This window comes from Oryctolagus cuniculus, chromosome 15, assembly GCF_964237555.1.
Source record: "Oryctolagus cuniculus chromosome 15, mOryCun1.1, whole genome shotgun sequence".
NCBI lineage: Eukaryota > Metazoa > Chordata > Mammalia > Lagomorpha > Leporidae > Oryctolagus > Oryctolagus cuniculus.
Genome location: NC_091446.1, coordinates 29,692,860 through 29,707,320, shown reverse-complemented (window position 1 = coordinate 29,707,320; position 14,461 = coordinate 29,692,860).

The window sequence follows — 14,461 nt, the reverse complement described above, 5'->3', positions numbered from 1 at the left end:
AGGGTTATGGAACTGTTCAGGAACTGTTCAGCACATTTTAGTCACTAGTAGGAATTCTGTGTTCTTTAAATTTATTCCTTTCTATGGTTTCAATTTTTATTCTTTAACTTCTCAAACATTTATTTTATTTTACTACTGAAGGACTTGGGGCCAAACTGAAGGAAGAAAAGTCTTTCTCAGACTTGAGTCAGGGTAGGCCCCAAGAACACTGAGGCACCTGATGATGTAATGGTAGCAGTCATCCTGTTTGTACAGTCCTCCAGGACAATGGAAACTTACAGTTGGGAAAAGGCAACTAAAATTGTTCAGTACAACAGGTCCTCATAAGTTCTTGTGTGAATGCAGATGTGTATGTAAAGATCAGTTACAGAGTATGGTCCATGAGGAACAGGATTAATGATGAACAATAAATCATTATTACCTCATGGTCTGTGTTCATCAGTTTTATCACAGTGTAAAAGTGACTGACAGTCCTATTGGGAAATAAGAGGAAGATAAACAAGTGAACCTCCTCACCTAGGGACTAAGAACATACAAAAAATTGGACATACCCTTTTTTTTTTTTAACTTGAAAGGCAGAGAGAGAGAGAGAGAGAGAGAGAGAGAGAGAGAGTTCCTATCTACTGGTTCTCACTCCTCAAATGACTACAGTGGTCTAAACTAAGCAAAGTCAAAGCCAAGATGTTGGAACTCAATCCAGGTCTTCCACATGAGTGACAGGAGTCCAATTAACTGAGCCAACTCTGCCACCTCCTGATGTCTGCAGTGTCAGGAGGCTGGATCCAGGAATTGAAGTTCTGCATCAAACCAGGTACTCTGATATGGGATGTAGGCATATTAACGGCTAGACCAAATGCCCACCCCTTGGACACAACTTTTTATTATTGAGTGATAACAATACTTACCTAAAGCTATATGCTTTATTCCACAAGAATTAAAGCTGACACTTGTAAATGCTTATGAAGTGCTGGGTGGGGGGGAGAGAGAATGAAGCCTGATCAGCAGGAAGAAAGTGTCACCAGAACTGCTAGAAGATTTGCAAAGACAAAAAGCTGTCAAGATGGTCACATGGGGAAGACTGAGATAGGGAAAGGATAAAGCACACTAAGGTTATCATCTTGTTCAGGAAAAGGATACAGACGTGGATTAACCTTCTGTGTCAACAGAAAATTATAAAGGAAATCTAAGGGTAACTGCTAAAGAATAGGATTAAGATGATAGAACTTTTAAATAGCTAGAGAAGAAACATGGAGCCAACTCACGAGACAAGTGATGAGAATGGTGATGAAGAAGCAGCAACAATAAGAATGCTTGAGAAACAGACAAAATAAGGCAGGTGGGTACATCCCAAAGTCAATAATAATCACATTTGAAATAATTCAACTCCCATATTAAAGTGTAGGTCCACAGATTGGTTGAAAAATAGAAACTCTGATTCACAGCCATACGCTGTTTACAAGATACAGACCTAAAAAAAATTGGAGGGGAGAAGAAGGAAAACAGACAAATCCTGGGAAAACATCCTGTTTCCCTACACTCTTAGATAACAGTGTGATACCAGGTGGATGGGTTCTTCCACATCACACAATTCTCCAACTCTGTGCACTCCATCTGGGTCTAATTCAATCTACAGTTTAATTCAGTAATGACGCTGTTTGCCAGTTAGCTTCAGATCCCACAAATTGAGGGCTCAGTCCCCTAGGACGGCCCCAACACCAGACGCAAAGTAGAGACTAAACTTCCAGTCCCGACCATGCAGAAACCAGGGGTTCCCCTTCCCCCTCCACGGGCTTGATAATTTGCTAGAATGACTCCCAGAACTCAGGGAGATGCATTATATATTTGCTGATTTACTTTGAGAGATACAATGCAGGAACAGGTAGATGAAAGAGATGCTTAGGGTAAAGTGTGTGTGGGAGTGGGAGGTTTTGGCGCTGCCACGCCCTCTCAGAGTACCATCTGCCCAGCTTCCATTTAGAAACTCAGAAGCTCAAAACATCATGTTGCTCAAGACTTTTTATAGAGTTCAGTCTCCAGGCCCTCCCTTTCCAGAAGTCAGTTCCCCGGGTGAAAAGTCCTAACCCTCTAATCACTTGGTCTTTCTGGTGACTGACTTCCAGAATTTATAAAGGAAAAGCAAAGGTAGAAATGCAAGAAGGAATTTTTTTTGTTAACTGTACAACTATCATGGAACCTTAGCATACTTTTCTGAGAAACGAATAAGGTACATACAGTCATGCATCAATTATCAACTGGGTATACAGTGAGAAATGTGCTGTCAGGCAATTTCATCATTGTATAAACATCACAGAGTGGACTCACACAGACCTAGGTGGGATAGTCTACTACCACACCAAGCTCTAAGGGCTAGCCTGCTCCTGGATTGCAAACCTATACAGCATGATACTGTACTCAATATTGTATATGATTGTAACAATGATGTTTGTGTATTTAAATTTAAATAGAGGAAAAGTACAGTCAAAATATGGTATAAAAGATCAATCTGGGAATGGTGTTGTAGCCAGGTGGGTTAAGCTGCCACTTGCGATGCCAGCATTCCATACAGGTGCTGGTTCAAGTCCCAGGTGCGCTGCTTCTGATCCAGCTCCTTGCTAAAGCAGCTGGAAAAGCAGTGGAAAATGGCCCAAGTGCATGGGCCCTGCACCCACATGGGAGACTTGGAGGAATTGCAGGTTCCTGGCTTCATTCTGGCCCAGCCCTGGCCATTGCAGTCATTTGGTGAGTGAACCAGCAGATGAAAGAGCTCTCTCTCTCTCTCCCTCTCTCTCTGTAATCCTGCCTTCCAAAAACTTTAATTAATTAATTTCTTAAAAAAAGATGAAGCTGTATAGGCCATGAATAGATCTTGCAGGACTGGAAATTGCTCTGTGTGAATCAATTAGTGAATGGTGAGTGATGTGCAGGTGTAAGACAGTACTGTCTACACTGCAAACTTTATAAACACTGTACACTTAGGCTGCATTCAAGTTATAAAACACTGTTCCTTCTTCCATAATATATTAAAGTTAGCTTGCTGTAACTTTTTTACTTTATAAACTTTTTAAAGATTTTCTTAACTTTTTGATTCATCTCAGTTTAAAACACAAACACCTGTACATCTGTACAAAAACATTCATTTCCTTTACATCCTTACTTTATAAGCTTTTTCTTGTTTTAACAATGTTTAATGTCTTTTTAATTTTTTTTTGTTAAAAACTAATACACACACAGGTTAGCTGGGGCCAACACAGTGTCAGGATCATGGATATCCCTGCCTTCTGCCTCCACATCTTGTCCCACAGGAAGGTTGCCAGGGGCAACAGCAGGCATGGAGCTGTCATCCCCTGTGATAACAGTGCCGCCTTCTGCAACAGGAATTCGCACCCCTGAAGTTAACTGCCTAACATCTGACATTTTCCTTTTATAAGTAGAAAAAGCATACACTGAAATAATGATGGAAAGTATAATACCTACATAGACAAGTGATATAGTCACTTATTATCATTATCAACATGTTCCTAACTGCACATGCTATACTTATGCAGGCATGGCAGCCCCACCATCCCCACAAACAAGTAATACGTTGCCCTGTGACCTTGCGGTGCCTATGACGTCATCACGCAACAGACGCATTGCAGCTCCGTTATAATCTGACGGGGCAGAGCAAGATGGTGTCTGAGAGAGATGCTCCAGTGACTTCCCAGAGACAAGTTTGAACGACTCTTCACGCTCCAGTTTGTCTCCAGGAGAGCTACAGGAGCCAGATGAGAGACCACGGGACCTGGCGTGAGTATGAAAGTAAGAAAAGTCACGCTAAGGAAGGCAAGAAGGAAAGTCGCGAGCGGCGCCCCTTCCCCAGCTCCAAGTGGTTGCAGCTGTGGAAACGTCTCACCTCCTGCTATAGTGGGAGAGGGAATTGAGTGCAGACCGTAGATTTAAAAAGCAGGGACAAGCCTGTCATGAGAAAAACCAGAGCCAAACGAGGCCCCACTCTCCCAAAAGTGTACCTGTAGGCTGAGTCTTTAGGCCTTCCTTAGCTAGGCATCCAAGGGACACATCCTACCACAAACGCTCCTGACAGACAGTGGAGCAAAGCCTGCAGCTGCTGGGAAGTAGACCAGGACAGGGAACTCAGGATTTTGCCTCAGAGCTAGTGTGGGGCCACAGAAACAGCACTTGTAAGAGTCCAAAGCTCCTCTTCTCTGGGCCCAGTGCTGGCACACAGAGCTCCAGACTAGCCCCAGCATCAGACAGAGACCTGCACCCCAGTGAAGGGGACTCATTTGGCCTGTATCACCTCCAGTTGCACATAGGCCTGGTGACGGAACGACACAGGTGTGACCTGGCATAGTGCTGGCCTGGGCAGCCAAAGGGCTGCCTTTATTACCCCTCCCCCAGCTTTGGGCAGAAAGTGAGAAACCACAGGATTGTGTCTTTGACTCAGTGCTGGGATGGCAAAACCCAACATTAGGCAGATCCTAGTGGTCCCCATTCCCCGAACCAGTGCATTATGGGATAGTGCCAGCTGGAGTGCCATAGGCCTAGTTAATTGGCTTATAACCCAGCCAGCATAGCCTGCGGCCAGTTGGAGTGGCCTCAGGCTGTGAGTCTGCCTCAGCAGCAAATAGTTCTGACTGCAGATGTCTCAGCAGAAACCTTATAGGCCAGGAGACCTTCACAGCACTGAAAGAAAGAAATGCTAACCAAAAATACTGTTTCCAGCAAAGCTATCCTTTAGATACGAAAGAGAGATTAACACATTCCCAGGTGAACAAAAGCTGAGAGAATTTATTGCTACCAGACCTGTCTTACCAGAATTGCTAAAGGAAGAGATGTGAATGAGTAAGAAAGTAAAAGGATCACTGGTAAGAGTGACTATAGGCAAATTCAGAATGCTCTAATATCATAAACAAGGTTTGTAAACCATATCTTTAGTATTAAAGCTAAAAAAAACTACAAGTGAGAATAGCTATATAATTATTAATACAATTAGAGACAGGCAATATACAAAGATGTAAAATGGGGCATCACAAATTCAAAATGTGGGAAGGAATGGAGTGCAAATGTATAGGTCTTTATTAATATTATCTGTTAACTCTTGCTTTTTGAGTTTCTTTTCCTCTTTATAATCAATGTCCAGTTGCTATCATTTCAAAATAGCTGTTGTAATCAAAAAATGTTTTCTGTAAACCTCATGGTAACCACAAAGTAAAATCTATAATAGAGGAGGAAGTACTTCAAATTCTCTAGGAGACCAAGCATTACTTTGATACCAAAATCAGACAAGGACATAACATAAGAAGAAAACTATAGGCCAGTGTCCTTGGTGAATACAGATGCAGAGATCCTTGACAAAATAATAGCAAATTGAACCCAACAACACGTTAAAAAGATTATTCATCATGATCAAGTGATTCATCCCCTGGATGCAAGGATGGTTCAACATACACAAATCAATAAATATGACACCCCACATCAACAGAATGAAGGACAGAAATCCTCTGATCATTTCAGTACTTGCAGAAAGGGCATTTGATAAAATCCAACATTCCTTCAAGAAAATAACATGGAAAAAATTACGTGAAGAAGGAACACACTCTAACATAACTGAGGCCATATGTAACAAGCAAGTGGGTAACATCTGTCTTTCACTTGTACAAAATCAATTCAAAATGGATTAAAGACCTAAATGCAAGACCTGAAACTGTGAAACTACTAGAAGAAAACATAAGGGAAATGCTTCAGAACATTGCAATGGTCAAGGATTTTTTGGATAAGAACCCAAAAGCAAAGGAAACAAAAGCAAAAATAGACAAAGGGGATTTCATCAAACTAAAGAGCTTCTGCACAGCAAAGGGATCCATTGACAGAGTGAAGAGAGAGCCTGCAGAAAGGGAGGAAACATCTGCAAGCTGAACATCTGACAAGGAGTTGATAACCAGAATATAAGAGGAATTCAAACAACACAACAACAAAACCCCACCATCACAAAAATACTCCCAATTTAATGCAGTAAAGACATTTTTAAAAAAGATTATTAGAGAAGCAAAGTTGTAGAGAGAGGGAAAGAGAGAGGCCTTCCATTCGCTGGTTCACTCCTCAGCTGGTTGCAAGGGCCAGAGCTGGACGCAAGCCAGGAGAATGGAATGGCAGGAGCCCTAGCACTTGGGCCATCTTCCACTGCTTTCCCGGGCCATTAGCAAAGAGCTGGATCAGAACTGGAGCAACCAGGACTTGAACCAGCATCTGTATGGTATGCCGGCATTGTGGGCAGAGGCTTAACCTACTACGCCACAGCACTGGCCCCTGACATTTTTCAAAGGAAGATATACAGAAGGCCAACAGATACATGAAAAAATAATACTCAACATCACTAATCAAGGAAATACAATTCAAAACCACAGACAAGTATCATTTCAATTGTATTGGCTATTATCAAAAAGACAAAAGATACCATGTGCTGATGAGGCTATAGAGAAATGGCAACTCTTGTAACTGTCGCTGAGAATGTAAATTAACTGTTGTGGAAAATACTATGAGTTCTCAAGAAACTAAGAATAGGACTCCCATATTATCCAGCAATCCCACTCCTGTATATACATCCAAGGGAAATGAAATCACTCTGTTGAAGAGACACCTACACTCCCATGTTTATTACAGCACTATTCACAATAGCAAAAAACGGAAAGAACCTAAATGTTATATATACATAAACACAACGGAATACTGTTCAGCTGCAAAAAATAATGAAGTCTTGTTACTTGGAAGTACCTGAATGGAAATGAAGGTTATTAGATTAAGTGAAAAAAAAAAAAAAAGCCACGCACAGAAAAGACTATCCCACAGCCTCACCAAGATGTGGATTATAGGAAGGAAAGTTGATCTCACGGAAGTTGAGCAAGTATAATGGTGATAAATAGAGGCTCAGGAGAGTGAGGGGAAGGGAGGGATGGGGAAAATTTGCTTAATTGGTACTGAGTTATGGTTAAAGAAGTTCTAGTGTTCTGCTTAGTAGGATGATTAGAAGTGAGGATAATTTGGGGCAGGTGTTTGGCATAGGGATTAAGAAGTCACTTGGGATGTCCACATCCCATATCTGAGTGCCTGGGATCCAATCCTGGGGTCTGATTCCAGCTTCCTCTTATGGGCACCCAAGGCAACACATAATGGCTCAAGTAGTTGGACCAGGGAGACCTAGATTGAGTTCTGGGCTCCTGGCTTCCCTGTACCCAAGCCCTGGCTATAGCAGGTATTTGGTGAGTAAACCAGCAGATCTTTCTCTATTCTCTGCTTTCCAAATAAACAAAAACTTAATGATTGTGTTTTTTTAAGATTTATTTGAAAGGTGGAGTTACAAAGGCAGAGGCTAGTTCACTCCTCAAATGGCTGCAATAGCTGGAGCTGAGCCTATCAGGAAGCCAGGAGCTTCTTCCAGGTTTCCCACGTCGATGCAGGGGCCCAAGTACTTGGGCCGTTTTCCACTGCTTGCCCAGACCATAGCAAGGAGCTGCATCAGAAGTGGAGTAGCAGGGACTTGAACCAGTGCCCATATGGGATGCAGGCACTGCAAGTGGTAGCTTTACCTGCTATGCCACAGAGCTGGCCCAAGTGTTTTTTTTTTTTTTTTTTAAAGGCTTTTGAATGTTTTTGACATAATGAAATATAAGTGTTTGAGGAGATAAGTGTGTTTACCCTGCCTGGCAATTAACATGTCTGTGTGTGATCACTGATGTCATAAATAAGAGTGTCAGTTGTTAAATCAACAACAGGAGTCACTGTGCACTTGCTCCCCATGCTGGACCTCTGTTCTTAATGAGTTGTACTATGAGAATTAATGGTAAAACTAGTCTTCAAACTGTACTTTATACTTTGTGTGTCTGCAAATAGTTGAAATCTCTCCTTAGTAAAGAGTTGGTCTTTGTATATAAAGTCAATGAAAAACGAATCTTAATGGAAAATGGAATGGGAGAGGGAGTGGGAGGTGGGATGGGAGTGTGGGTGGGAGGGCGGGAATGGGGGGAAGAAACACTATATCTCTAAAAGCTGTACATATGAAAATTTGTATTCATTAAATAAAAACCTTCCAAAAAAAAAAAACCGTGTGTGTGTGTGTGTGTGTGTGTATGAAAACATCACGTGGTATTTCATAAATATCTACAAGTTTTGCAAGTCAGTTCTTAAAACATTTAAAATAAGCAGCAGCAGCTCTGCCACGGGCCTGTCCTGGCTAACAAGGGCTACCCTACCTCAAGGGCAGCTGTAGGACAAGGCCCATTAAGGAGGTCATTTCAGGCAGGGGCGGCCAGTCAGAAAGGCTAAAGCTCTCTCCATTTCCTCCCACAGAGAAACCACAGCTGTCTGCTGGCAAGCAGCCCCTTCTCCATTCCGATGCGCCTGAAACTTCGCTTGTGGACTGCAGGCGGCCCCCACACTGAGCGGTAGGTAACGCTGGGCTGGGAGAGTAGCGCCTGAGGCAGACGTCCTGAAAGGAAAAATGCCACCAGGCCCTGGTGCTTCACAGGAGCGGGAGGCTGGAACGATCGCGCCTCCTGGTTGGAGCAGATGGAATCAGACAAGCTTGGCGGCTGCTGATTGGCTCCGCCGGGTCAGGCGCTGTTGGCTGGCTTGTGTGTCGGTAGCTTGCAGGACCTGGGTCTGTGACCGACAGTAACCCCGGTGGGAGGGGCGGGGCGCGCGCCTGTCCTCAGGCTCCTGCTGGCAGCCAGCCAGGCTCAGGCAGGCCCGCCCTCAGCAGAGGGGGCTGGGCGAGAGCCAGGCAGGCGGTGGCTTGGGGATGTTCAGTGGAGCTGAGTGCTGCGTGCCCACCCGCCTGGCTGCCGCTGGCCCATGGCTTCCACGCAGAGCCGCTGGCTTTGTGCACTGGGCCTTGCGTGTTTGGGAGAGTTTGGTGAGATCTGTGTGTGGACAGAGGTGTTGGAGGTGGCTGGGGCATGGTGTTATAGCCACGTGGGTGGCTGTCGTGGCTGTGCCCAAGTGACCACAGGGAGGGGGCCTGTGGCCTGGCCTTCTCAGGCTCCTCAGGCCCTAGGGTGGACAAGGCGAGAGTGGACGCTTTGGCCCTGAGAGAACCTTTCTGGCAGAGGTGCCATGTGGCCACCCTCTACCCCAGGGAGAAGGGCAGTCTGGGGACCAGCGTTCTTGGGGGTAGGGAGGAGAAAGGGACAGATGTGTCCACATGAAGGAGCAGAGGTGACCTGGTGCGTTGCTGGTGTGGTGCCAGTGGGGTCAGCCCCTGTGGAGACATTAAACACAGAATAACCCTGTGTCCCAGCCCTCCACGCCTAGGTAGATACCCGAGTGAATTGCAGGCAGGTGTCCATAGCAGCACTGTTCACAGTAGCAAAAAGGTGGTGAGAACTTAAATGGTCAGTGGATGAACTTGTAAACCACCAGTGGTACCAGCACACAGGGGGGTAGCAGTAGGCAGTGAAAGGCATGCAGTACTGATCCCTGCGCATTGAAAGCTTTATGCTTAAGGAAACTGGAAAAAAGTCACTTATTGTGTTATGGGTCTCAGTGAAATATGCAGGATAGGGAAAGACATAGTAGTAGCATATATTGATGTCCAGGGGAAGGGAAGGGGACAAGATGTGGAGCCACTGTTGAATGTCCATGGGGTTTTCTTTGGGTCTTTGGGGTAATGAAAACATTTTGGAGCTAGAGTTGGTGATTTCACAATATAGCAAATGCCATAGAATTGTTTGCTTTAAAATGGTTGCTTTTATATTGTATTAGTTACAGTTCAATTAAAAAATATAAATGTGTTTATATCAGGGTGTGTGTGTATAAAATCTGAAACAGACTAGTCTATCATGCTGCCCAGAATTATCTAAGAATAAAAATACAGCCATGAACAAAGAATAAAAATACCCCTATGGTCATTCATGTTCTTTTTCCTTGTTTGAACATTTCCTCTTTTGGTTTACAAACTTTTTAAAATCTGACCACACCCTGGCTGCTCACTGGTTCCTTTGGGAAATGGTTTAAAGGGAGAGGTCCCTATGGCCCCTCTGAGAAGGTCCTGTGAGTCAACAGAGCATATCCTGAGCCCCTGGGATCCCTCTGTGGCCTGGGTGTGGGGTGAGAGGCAGAACCTGGTGGGCGAGGAGCGACTGGAGTTTACAAAGAGGAAAGGCTTGTGCTTACAGCAACCCCAGTATAGAATGTCAGCTTTCTGGAGCCTGGGATTAGGGACTGTGGCGCTTGCCCCAGAGTCTGTTTACAATGGTCAGCGTTTTGCCTGTAGCATACAGAGTTAACTCTAGGCCACAGAATAGAGCTCCCACTCTGAGTGACACTTCACAAAGAGTCGCACAGACAGAATTTGAACAAGACATGAGATCTTTCTAGCTCTTCATTGAGTTATAACAGTTGAGGCACAGGGAATCATTTCTAAAATAGGATGATGCTATTAAGGTTCCTGCCTGCAAGACTGACAGGAGGGTGGGGTATGATTTGGGAATTAGGAAATGTCAAGGTAGGTGTGGTTTGACAAGACAGCTTAACAGTCAGGTGTGGCTGAGGATGAAGATGGGTCACCAGGTGGAGTGAGTTGGTTCTTCCTGGCAGAGGAGGCATCTGCAGTTCATGCATGAGTTAAGCTCTTTGCCCTTGCTACTCGAGGGGTCACACCACCAGGAGTTGTCCCTGAGCATTACCGAGTGTCACTGGGCATATGCTTGGACATATGAGAGATGAGGTGGCTTAACTAGTTTGTCACCTTCTCCACACCCAGGAGAGCCAGGTGCTAGGACCACAGTTCTGGAGCCAGATCACAGAATGGCTCACTCCTCACAGCTTTCTCACTGAGGGAATTCAGGTACCTCAGCAGTAAAAGGAGGCACTAATAGCTCCTGCTCTGATCCAGTGAGATACTGCGCACATGGCGCAGTGCCTGGATGCAGTAACTCTTGTTATTATTACCATGGCACCCACAGGTCTGGTGGGCACAGGACATGGGTTTCTTGCTCAAAAGGAAGTGTGATTTGTGTTTATGCAATGCTGTAACCACTTTAATGTAGAGCATACTATTTGGGTTTTTCTGTGATGTGGTAGAGCCAGATTATCATTTTAGACTCTTTAGTTTATAGCAGTTGCCTTTTCTCATGTGGCTTATCTTGGTCCCCTGGATTTCTGAGACTAGAGACTACAACAATGTATAATTAAGAAAATGAAGTGCTTCCTTTAATCAATACCTCCTTAATATATTCAGGTTTAAGTCTCAGCTGCAACTAATAGTAAAAACATTACCATTTTTAAATTGAGGTATATTCCCTGTGCCATAGAATCACTCTTTTAAGGTGTATGATTCAGTTACCTTTAGTATATTTACAGTGTGGTACAACCTCACTAGAATTAACTTCAGTGCCTTTTCCTCACTCCCGGCAAAGCCATGTGCCTTAGTGGTCACACTCCATTCCCCTCCCTCTAACCTTTGCCAGTTACCAATCTGCCCTTTTTTTCTAGGTTTGCTTATTCTAGACATTCCATATAAATTTAATCACACAATCAATATATGGTCTTTTCTGTCTGACTGCTTTGCCTTAGAGTAACATTTTCAAGGTTCATCCATATTATAGTGTATCAGGATTTTATCCTTTTTTATTCCTGAAGAATTCTATACACACACACACACCCACACACACACACCACATGGTGCTTATTCACCTGTTGATGGACCCTGAGCTTGTTGCTACTTTTTGGCTGTTACATAACGCGGCTATAAACATTCGTGTACAAGTTGTGCATACATATATTTTTAGTTCTAGAAGTAGAATTGCTAAAGTCACATGGTACCTCTATGTTTTTAACTTTTTGAGGAATTGCAAATGTCCTTTAAAACTGTAACATTTAGTGTCCTACCAAGAATATATGAGGATTCTAATTCTTCCATATCCTTACGAACACTTATTATTAGCTATTTACAAAAATAATAGCCATTGCAGTGGGTATAAAGTGGCATCTCATTTTGGTATTTCCTTGATAGTTAATACTGTTGTTAATAATGTTATCTCTTCATGTGTTTATTGGATATTTGTCTTCTTGGGAGAAATGTCTATTCAAATATTTCATCTATTTTTAAGTTGGTTGAATTGCAAACATTCCTTTTATGTTTTGGTGTTAGTCCTTTACAGATATGTTATTTGGAACATTTTCTCCCATTATGGATGGATTCCTTTTTCACTTTCTTGATGGTGTGTATATATATATATTATTTGAAGCATGGAAGTTCTCATTTGGGAAGGCAGGAGATAATGGTCCAAATACTTAGGTCCCTGCCACACATGTGGGAGATCTGAATGGTTTCTCTGATTCCGGTTCTGGCCTGACCCAGCCCTGGCTCTTGCAAGCATTTGGGAAGTTAACCACCAGATGGAAGATCTCTCTGTGTCACTCTGCCTTTCAAATAAATATATCAATCAATCAGTAAATGAAAATCTATCCTTTTTTAAAAGGTTTATTTTATTTATTCAAAAGACAGAGGGACAGAGAGAGGTAGAGCCAGAGAAAGGTCTTCCATCTGCTGGTTCACTCCCCAGATAGCTGTAATGGCCAGAGCTGAGCTGATCCTAGCCAGGAGCTAGGAGCTTCTTCTGGATCTCCTATGTGGGTACAGGGGCTATCTTTTACTGCTTTCCCAGGCCATAGCAAAGTGCTGGATCGAAAGTGGAGCAGCCTGGATTTGAACCGGCGCCCATATGGGATGCTGGCACTGCAGGCCAGGGCTTTAACCCACTGTACCATAGTACTGGCCCAGAAAATCTATCTGTCTTAAGAGACAAAAAAGACTGGCTTTCCTAGGCAGTGCTTCTCCTGTGCCCTTCTTCCCATAGGTTCTCTGACTTGGGTCCATGGGACCATGTGACACATGAAAACCTGGCTGTCCCAGGCTGAGGTGCCAGCAGGTGTTAAGTTTGATCTAATGGCAGCAGACTCTGGTTTCCTGCTGCTCAAGATTTTAACCTAAAGTTACCCCTCAAAACAGCAGGGCAGGGCAGGTTCCTAGGTATGAGTCAACCCTTAGGTTCCACTTCTTTTTTACTTTTAAAGGCACAGCACATAGGCAGGAAGATAGGCCATAGAGGCAGGTCCCAGGAGCCTGAATCACAGCCACAAAACTCACAGACATGGTGCAATTGTATTCATTTCCCTTTTATTGTGAACCAGCACAGTGCCAGATCAGTACAACTAGCCTCAGAGTTGCCAGGAATAGAAGTTATTGCAAAATTATACTTAGGTCACAGATAACTCCTGTCCCACATAAAGAAGGGGAAATCCACCAAGCAAAGAAAATGTGTCCTGCACTGTTCTCATGGCACTGAGGATGCGTTCTCATGTCTTCTTTAATTATCCATCACTTATCCATGGATACATTCAATCTCTTATAGCATTTGGATTTTGGATTACAGCTACTGTGGGAATACCTAGGACTTGTGAATTCCCCTGCTGAAGGATACCAGATGCTTTACTAAAAAATCAGTCATGCCTCAGAAATTGCCCTTTTAATGTGAGTCAGCATTATTATGCCCATTTTAACAAAAGGAAAAGTAAGGCACATTATACTTTTTGTTAAGTTGTTGCCATTGATTTCTCAACAATGTTGCAGTGGATTCCTTTCTGAGAGGAGCAGTGTGATGGGGGCAAGAGGCGCGGAGTCACAGACCCCGGGGAGTCAGGTGAAAGCAGGCTTGAGGCGAGCAGCCCGCAGACTCGTTTATTTCAGTTGGTACAACATCTTATATGGCCAAGACCAGCCAATCTGGTCAAGGGGCGGTCTATGCCCCAACCAATCACAGCCTGTTGCCAGGCAGTTTAAAAAGCCATCCAATCACAGCCTGCTTCCAGGCAGTTTCAGATCCATCCAATCACAGCCTGTTGCCAGGCAATTTCCAAAGCCATCCAATCACAGCCTGTTGCCAGGCAGGCTCCGTTGCCAGGTGGGTTTCAAAGCCATTCCTGAGTAACTGACACTCGCTTGCCAGTGGCTGTGATTGGATGGATTTGAAACCGCCTGGCAACAGGCTGTGATTGGATGGCTTTGGAAACTGCCTGGCAACAGGCTGTGATTGGTTGGGGCTGATCACCCAACACTCAATTGAAATTTCTTAGGCTGGAACAAAAATGTAGCCTTGAAGATGTTCACTGTGTTTGTTATCCAAACACGCTCTCATTTCTTTTTTTTTAATTTTTTGCCAGGCAGAGTTGGACAGTGAGAGAGAGAGACAGAGAGAGAGTTATAGACAGTGAGAGAGAGACAGAGAGAAAGGTCTTCCTTCCGTTGGTTCACCCCCCAAATGGCCACTACGGCCGGCGCTGCGCCAATCCAAAGCCAGGAGCCAGGTGCTTCCTCTTGGTCTCCCATGCGGGTGCAGGGACCCAAGCACTTGGGCCATCCTCCGCTGCCCTCCCGGGCCACAGCAGAGAGCTGGACTGAAAGAGG